This window comes from Euleptes europaea, chromosome 2, assembly GCF_029931775.1.
Source record: "Euleptes europaea isolate rEulEur1 chromosome 2, rEulEur1.hap1, whole genome shotgun sequence".
Taxonomy (NCBI): domain Eukaryota; kingdom Metazoa; phylum Chordata; class Lepidosauria; order Squamata; family Sphaerodactylidae; genus Euleptes; species Euleptes europaea.
This window is the reverse complement of record NC_079313.1, coordinates 51,576,498-51,585,277: the sequence shown is the minus strand read 5'-3', so window position 1 is coordinate 51,585,277 and position 8,780 is coordinate 51,576,498.

The following is an 8,780-nucleotide window of genomic DNA, read 5'->3' as shown; positions in this document are numbered from 1 at the left end:
CAGTACTCCATTTTGAGAAATGGATTGTGAAATGGCTACTCGCAGGGGGACGGGGAGGGGGCTTGGTGATGTCATCACAGTAAGCAGTACAGCCAATTACAAAGCAGCATTTTCAAGGGGCAGGGACTCAGATGCTTCCAGTTTTCTGCTTGTGATTATGCAGTGCTCCTGAGACTCCCAGGACTTTCTTCACAACAAGCCACACCATGCATAAGGTTTTCCGACCTCAGGATATCAAAGTGTGAGACAAGAGAGAGAGACAAACCAGGGAAATACTACTCATGCATAAAAGGCAAAGGTCTAATTCTGAATTGTAAGGCAATTCTATAGACTTACATCACAACATTACATTTTGGGGAGTGTGCAATACCAAAAAGACATTAAAGATCAAACCAACAGTTTCATTGTTAATTACACAAGGCAAAAGCCAAATCACACATTGCAAAATGGCATTCCAAAACGTTTAGAAAGCTAGCAAGTCTCCCCTAGCCACAAGTGGTAAGCCAACCTTTGAAAATCAGGGCAGGTAATCGGCATATTTTCTTCTATCAAAGCTAATTTCCAACCCTCTCCATACTCCAAGTATTCGACTGAAAACCTGCAGAAGAACCCAAAGAAGGGCTGCATGGATAAACTAGGCTTGATTCTCAGTGGCTAGATCATGGGATAGGTTTGGCCCTCGTCACGGACTGCATCCTTTTACTTTCCCACATAGCTAGACAACTGAACAAAGTAACATGCTGCCCCAAGAATAGAAATACACGTGACGCTGCCAAACATGTTTGATGATTAGGGGTAATGTGGGGATGGAGGATATTTGTATGGGGAAACCAGGATTAACATTTTTTCCTGCTAAGTCGCCTCTGCAATCCTAGCGTGGCCAACAGGTCTGGGGGAAAAGGTTCCTATCCCTTTAAAAGAGGACTAATGTGTGGAAACAACTGGCGGAACCTTTTCATAGTATGGAGGTAAATAACAGTACCTGGTTAAAGCATCCAATTAAGCCTCTGTTAAAGAGACGAGATATTTTTTTTCTCCAGGCAGTTGGCAACTTTAAACCTTTTCCCCTGAGTTGGCTGGGGGAAAAGAGAGGAAGTGCAGTGGAGAAGGGGAGTGGCTGTAGATATCTGGGAAATGTGCTTAAAAACTATTCTTGCCTGCATTAGTATTATGAAATAAGCTGGAGGACTCTGTGTGCCTTATAACTGGGGGAGGGAGAAACCTACCCTCCTCTACAGACACATGCCACCTGTTATAATGGGTGCTTGTCTTGACAACTGATGCATTTAACCTCTTTGTAGTATTGTTTGACCAGCAGGTGGCACCATATATTCCCTTTCAAGGAAACAAATCATATAACTTGGGCTTGCTGCATCACTAAACGCCATCTCTTAGGTATTATGTGAAATAGTTGATCCATACATGTATATTCTATACACCCAAGTGTTCATAATCTGCAAGAATCATATCACATTTTTATAGCACATATGCATAGAATCATAGAATCAGAAGGGATCATACAGGCCATCTAGTCCAACCCCCTGCTCAATGCAGGATCAGCCTAAAGCATCTCTGACAAGTGCTCCATCCCTCCAGCTGATGTTTGAAGACTGCCAATGAGGGAGCGCTTACCACCGCCCTAGGCAGCCAATTGCACCGGTGATCTACTTGTGCTGTTAAAGAGTAGTGGCTACCTAGTGGCTACAAATATATTTAATCACACCTTCCAGTTGTGACTCTAGTGGATACTAGCTGTATGCTGCAGGGAGTTGTGGCAGATACAGTGGGACAGAAATGGTTTGTATAGTTCTACAAACAATGGGCTGCAACTATATTTCACTCACTGAGCTCCTTAATATGTTTTTTTTTTTAATCAAAATTATTTTACTGTATTTTATCCTATCAATCAACCAAAGATCTCAGAGCAGCACACATAGTTCTCTCTTCCTCCTTTTTATCCTCACAATAACCCTGTGAGGTAGGATAGGCTGACAGAGAATGATTGGCCCAGTGTCGCCTAGTAAGTTCCCTGGTACGCACAGATTTGAACCAGCATCTCTCTGGCCCTAGTCTATCACTCTATGCATTATACTAGACTGGATCAGAGACTGGTGGTTTTGATTTAATTTTTGAGATGACAGAAGTTATTTGCCTGCATGTGAAAACATGTGCCTCAAAGTAAGTTGTGATTTTATTTCTTTAGTTATTCTGTTTTTCATCATGATTCTCAAATGGGTTTATAATGCACTAAGACAATGTAATATAACATTAAAGCACTGGCAGAAAAAAAAGAAAGTTACATAGCAACATGTTCTAAAGGCCAGTTTGAACAAAAATACCAATCTACAAAGACCAGTTGCATATATCTGATGCGTGTCTACTGAGATAAAATTCCAGAGCCAATTGGCTGCTACCCAATGTTTCTTGTTTCATCTTTGTGGTCTCTGTGCAGTTCCACATGGGAACTGCACATGTGCAGGCGAGCTGCGAAGAACTTTTGATGGAGAGCTTCTAGGATATATACGGGATGCTCCTCCTCCCCCTATGGCTCTTCCCACCAAAACAGCCACGTGATGGGGGGGGGGAGCGGCCATCCCTCAGTTCTTGCTTCGCCACCGTGGAGAGAAGATGTATGGAGAGTTTCTCCTCAGCTTTTGGTGAGAGATTCTGAAAGGATTGTGGTATGGCATTGTTTAAAAAATGTGTGTCCTGCGGGGCAAAGATGGCTCAGATAGATGAGCACGACAAATGTCTATTTTGTTCAGGCAAGGGGCATATTACTGATTTGTGTAGGTCGTGCGGCCTGTTTACCCCTAAGGTGAGGCAAGAATGGGAATCAAGACTTAAGGCCTACCTCTATGAGTAATCCATCCTATTTTAGAAGGAGCTGTGACCACGGCTGGATCAACATCTTCTAAGAAGAAAAAAATCTTCTACTGAGAATAAATCTTCTGGTGGATTGAAGCCGTAGAAATAAGCATCCTGAGTCAGTCTCATCATTGAAAGTGGCTCCAGGACCATCTTTGTCAGTCGGAAATTAGGCTTGGAGTCGATCGCCTCGAGGTCGAACCCCATCAACCTTGAAGGGGTTGTCAATGGCTAAGGGGCAACCCAGTCACAAGAGACGCCTCTCTCCGTCAGGTGCAACTACTAGTGGAGAGAAGATTAAATCTCCTTGCTTGCGCTCCCCATTGCAGACTCCGCATTGGGAAGACAAGTCTACTAGGGCTAAGGATGACCAATCCACTTTCCCAAGAGAAAAGAAGTCTAAGAAGGGACTAGAGGATCTATCAGCTCGACAGCATCGACCAAACGAGATAGCCACACCAGGAGGAGTCAAGCACCCTCCTGGGAACGGGGAATAGCCTTGGCGCCAAGCATAAGAACATAAGAAAGAACATAAGAAATGCCATGGTGGATCAGACCAAGGTCCATCAAGTCCAGCAGTCTGTTCACACAGTGGCCAACCAGGTGCCTCTAGGAAGCCACAAACAAGACAACTGCAGCAGCAATATCCTCCCTGTGTTCCAAAGCACCTAATATAAAAGGCATGCGCTGCTGATCCTGGAGGAAATAGGTATGAATCATGACTAGTAGCCATTTTTACTATTAGCCATGAATAGCCCTCTCCTCCATGAACATGTCCACTCCCCTCTTAAAGCCTTCCAAATTGGCAACCATCACCACATCCTGAGGCAGAGAGTTCCACAATTTAACTATGCGTTGTGTGAAGAAGTACTTCCTTTTATCTGTTTTGAATCTCTCACCCCCAGCTTCAGCAGATGACCCCACATTCTAGTATTATGAGAGAGAAGAGCTTCTCCTTGTCCACTGTCCCCATACCATGCATAATTTTATAGACCTCTATCATGTCTCCCCTTAACCGCCTTCTTTCCAAGCTAAACAGGCCTAAGCATTTTAACCGCTCCTCATGGGGCAGTTGCTCTAGTCCAGGGGTCGCCAAACTCATTAGTCAAGAGAGCCAAATATCAACAGTACAACGATTGAGATTTCTTTTGAGAGCCAAATTTTTTTAAACTCAAACTATATAGGTAAGTACACTGTTTATTAACTTAATAAACTTTAATTAAAGTTTAGCAGAAGTGGAAACCAGTAGAGCACCTACTGCACAGTGGGGTGGTGAATGGCTGTGGGGAGAGTGTAACCCCCCCCCATTCCTTTTGAAAGAGGCACAAAGTAGCAGGAAGAGGGGAAACCTGTAGTAATAGGTCAGGAGAGGGCTAACAATTGCCAGACAAAAATGCCCACTGTTTCCTACCCCCCCCCCACACCCAATGAGGGTCCAGATGTCCAGAGATCCCAGGCACAAAGGAAGAGGCCAGCAGGTCCCCGGTCTGTGTGTGTTCCATGCAAACAAACAAGGTGGAGATGCACAGTCCATCCATCCTTCCCCCCCCCCGCCACGGACATGCCAGTTCCCTCCTGGCCAGAGGGAGGGGCAGGTGCTCACCCCCCCCCCACCATTCTGGGACCGACGGGCTCCAGATTCAGGGCAGGCAGGTGGGTGCCCGAGCAAGGTGGTTTGGCTGGAGGAGCCCCCCCCCCCGACTGGGGGGACAGGCAGGCAGGGCCGCGCGCCCAGGCGGCTTCCACGGGGTGGGGGGGAGAAAGGAGAGTCTCCCAACGGCCCCTCCCTCCCTCGAGGCCACGGTGCCAGCCCCCTCCCCCCTCCCAGGGGCGGCCTGAGCATGGCCTTGGGCCCGCTCTGCAGCCCTGGGGGCGAGAGCAGCCGTACTGAAAGAGAGGCCCGCGTGGAAAGGAAAGGGGAGGTGGCGGCCACCGGGGCAGCTCGCTCTCTGCCTCCCCCTCCCCTCCGGGCTGCGGGCGACCTGAAGCGAGAAAGGCGCCGCGCAGGGATTCCTCGTCCGGGCGAAGCGCACCCAAAGCAATGAGAATTTCTCTTGAGCCTTTCTGAAGAGGGACTCGAGGAGCCGACAGCAGAAGCCAGGAGGCAGCAGGCGGGCTTACCGTGCAAATATTGAAATGGCGGCCGCTTCCTCCGCTGCTTAAGAAACCCCCAATCCCCACAGCAGGCCAGCCAGCAGCAGCAGCACGTGGTCGCTCCTTTGTAATTCAAGCGCCTCCTGCGCAGACTCTCTCCCCACAGCAGGCCCGCCAGCAGCAGCAACGGCACATGGTCGCTCCTACGTAACCCAAGCACCTCCTGCACAGACTCTCTCCTGCCCCCCGCCCCTTTCGCTACTCAGCCAGGCCCGCACATGGAAAGAGCCGCACTCAAGGGCTCAAAGAGCCGCATGCGGCTCGGGAGCCGCACTTTTGCGACCCATGCTCTAGTCCCCTGATCATTTTGGTTGTTGTTTACTGCAGCTTCTCAAGCTCTGCAATATCCTATTTTAGGTGTGGTGACCAGAATTGTACACAGCATTCCAATTATATTCTCACCATAGATTTATACAAGGGCAATATGAAAGCAGTAGTTTTATTCTCTGTTTCTTGTCTAATTATGGCCAGCATGGAATTTGCCTTTTTCACAGCAGCACACACTGGGTTGACATTTTCATCGAGCTATCCACTACCACCCCCAAGATCCCTTTCTTGGTCTGTTGCTGCCAGCACAGATCCCATCAGTGTATATGTGAGGTTGGGATTTTTTGCCCCAATAAGCATCACTTTACACTTGCTCACATTGAATCTCATTTGCCATTTTGTGTGTGTTTTGTATATTTTAAAAGTTTTATTATTAAAAAGGGACAGTCTACAGTAAATATTTACATAAACAAAAAACAAATAGTCACATAATCACATAAAGTCACATAAAATACTTTACAACCCTGCATCCATAGTCCGTTCTTGCTTAACCAAAACTATATCTTATTATAAAATGGACATTTCCATTCTTTCCTTTCTTTTTATTTCAGGCTCATCTTACCAAAGGTCTTGAGCACAAGATACATAGGAAAAAATAATTTTAACATTACTCAATCAATCTTTAATTTACAAAATCAAAATAACATACTATCACCATAAAACAATATTAATTGCTCAACAAATCCATAGATAAAAATTATCGACACGATCCCAATAAAATCCCATTTCTGAAATGGACCATATTCTAACTTTTAAAATGTTTATCTAATAGCATTTACTTTTTATGACTTACATCTTTCCGTGCCTTATATATAGCGGCACAAAGTTCAGCCACACATCTCGAGATTAATGGGTTACTATCTTCCAAAAGTCATTGACTACAAATTTCATCAGACTCATATTGTTTTTTTTTTAATTTCCTGGATAGTCTTGACTCTTATCTCATGATGGAGAGGACAATACAGTAAGGCATGCTCACGGGTCTCAATTTCTTCACCATTACACAGGCAAGCTCTTTCAGAGAAGGGGATTTTCCTATATCTACCTTCTACGACAGCCGATGGCAGAGCTCCACACCTGGCTAACGTGAAAGCTCTTCTAAATTTATTCACCTCCAGTGTCGTCAGATATGGGGCTGCCCTCATCATGCTTGGATTCCTGTGAGGCTATAAAACCAGGCGATCTTGCAAGGTCATGCTGCCTCTCAGTCTATTCTACTCTTTGCCTATTTTTTTAAACTGCTCTTCACTCATTTTCAATAAATCCTGGGGTGAGAAGTTGAGAACCCCCGTTTCCTTAAGTTTAGTTGTACCTCCTCGAATCATTTGGATTGATATGTGTCTTGACTAATCAATGCAAGGAGGCCTGATTTCTGTTCATTTAGCTTAGCCCACATACTAAAGGACATGAGGTGGATTTTGGCTTCAATCCTCATCATACCTGTCTCCAATCGAATCAAAGCATTTGGGACGAACCTCGGTACTTGCAGAACTGAATGTAAAAATTTGGACTGCACCTTTTCCAAAACCTTCATGCCTGGGCCTATCGGCCCCAAGTGTGTTTCTGGACCGTTTGTCCTTCTTTTTTGACAATTGGTGTTAATTTCTGAGGATACTTGGGTTTTGTCTGTATTAAAACTGGTTACTTCTTGGAATGGCGTACCTCTCCTCCTTTTGAGTGTCCCCCCAGTGGTGACTACCCACCCTCTTCCAGAACCAAAGCTTGAGATTTCTGAGCTTCTCCAGAAAGGTGCAATCAGTGAAGAGAAATCACTCCATACATTAGATGTTTGGAGGGCTTTATTGTTTTATTTGCATTGGACTTTGTGGCCATGGAAAAGACAGGGTAATTGTGCAGCTGATAGTTTTGCAATTGTTCCACCTACCTAAGAGGATAAATAGGAAAAGTGCAAAAGATAAAACTCTGGCAGACAGATGTGTGTGTGTATGAAGTGCCGTCAAGTCGCAGGCGACTTATGGCGACCCCTTTTTGGGGTTTTCATGGCAAGAGACTAACAGAGGTGGTTTGCCAGTGCCTTCCTCTGCACAGCAACCCTAGTATTCCTTGGTGGTCTCCCATCCAAATACTAACCAGGGCTGACCCTGCTTAGCTTCTGAGATCTGACGAGATCAGGCTAGCCATGCAAGGGATAAAATGTACAGCGGAAGCAGGAAGAACTGCTACAGTGAGGTGCCTTGAAAAATGCTTTGGGTACTTAGGGAATGTGAAAATGATATTATAGCAGTGAAGAAATTATGGGGACAGGAGGCATGGGTAGTAACAGACTGGAGAAGGTCAGGCCAAGGACTGTGTGTAATAAGAGAAGTAATAAAAACCCAGCAAACATAAAGAGAGGCTCGAATAGAAGGAAAGGTTTTCTAACCACTCTCTAAGGAGACCTGAAAAACAAATTATGTTTTTTGTTCCAGTTCATGAACTTACCAAGGGGGACTCTAGTTCCTCACATTCCCTATGCAATACACCTCCAGCAACTTCAAAACCTGTCCAGAGTCTGCTCTACCATACAGGCAGAACAGGCAGCTACAATTCAAGGGGTACCATCATGTTCTCTGTATGTATCCAGACACTTGCACTGAGCCTAGCATGACAGGTTGTCCCTTCAGACTGAGAGAACACCCCAAACCCTCTGCAACTTCATAGGACTTTCTCAGGCACGATTGTTACATTCATAGACAATCAGTACTGAAGACTTGGAATAAATTAGATCTTTAACACCTGGCAAGAACTTTCCCTGAAAGGTGTCCAGTTCTGCATGCCAAAATATATCTCTTCATTAGGAATAGCGCTCATTAACCCTTATATTAAAACTGTTGTTCCTGTGGTGAAAACTACTACAGAACAGCTTTAGAAATGAGTCTAAGCCATCTTGACACTTGACAACTGACCCTTCTGTAAACACCTCGGTGTGCAGCAGTCATTCTGACACACATCCTGACATACAGCGGAGAGGGCCCTCACATAGATTCAAGTGAAACGGTGGCTTAAAATTCCAAAGTAAATGGAAAAGGTTTACCATAGCTCCGATGGCAGGCCCAATTCTTTGTCCAAGTGGGGCCAAGAAATATACACCAACTGGAGAATAGCTTTGGTTCTTGGCACAGGCCGGACTGCTCAAATGCTAACAGCTGCTGTTCTTCTTTTCAGGAAATCCCACCACTTTGCACTGAAGGAAAGGATTAAGAAAAGCAAAAGCTCTGCCTTGATTTACAGTTTCTTTGAGATTTTAACTCCCCATGACCAAAGTTAGAGCTTTATGTTGAATACTCAGGCTCAATACCAAACATCTTTACAAATGTATCTCAGAATACAAGAGCTGGGCTGAAATTAAGAGGGTCCATTAGCAACCCCTTTACTGTCACCTTTACTAAAACAGGCCTGTTGCTGGCTCCAGTCAGCATTTTGAGGGATAC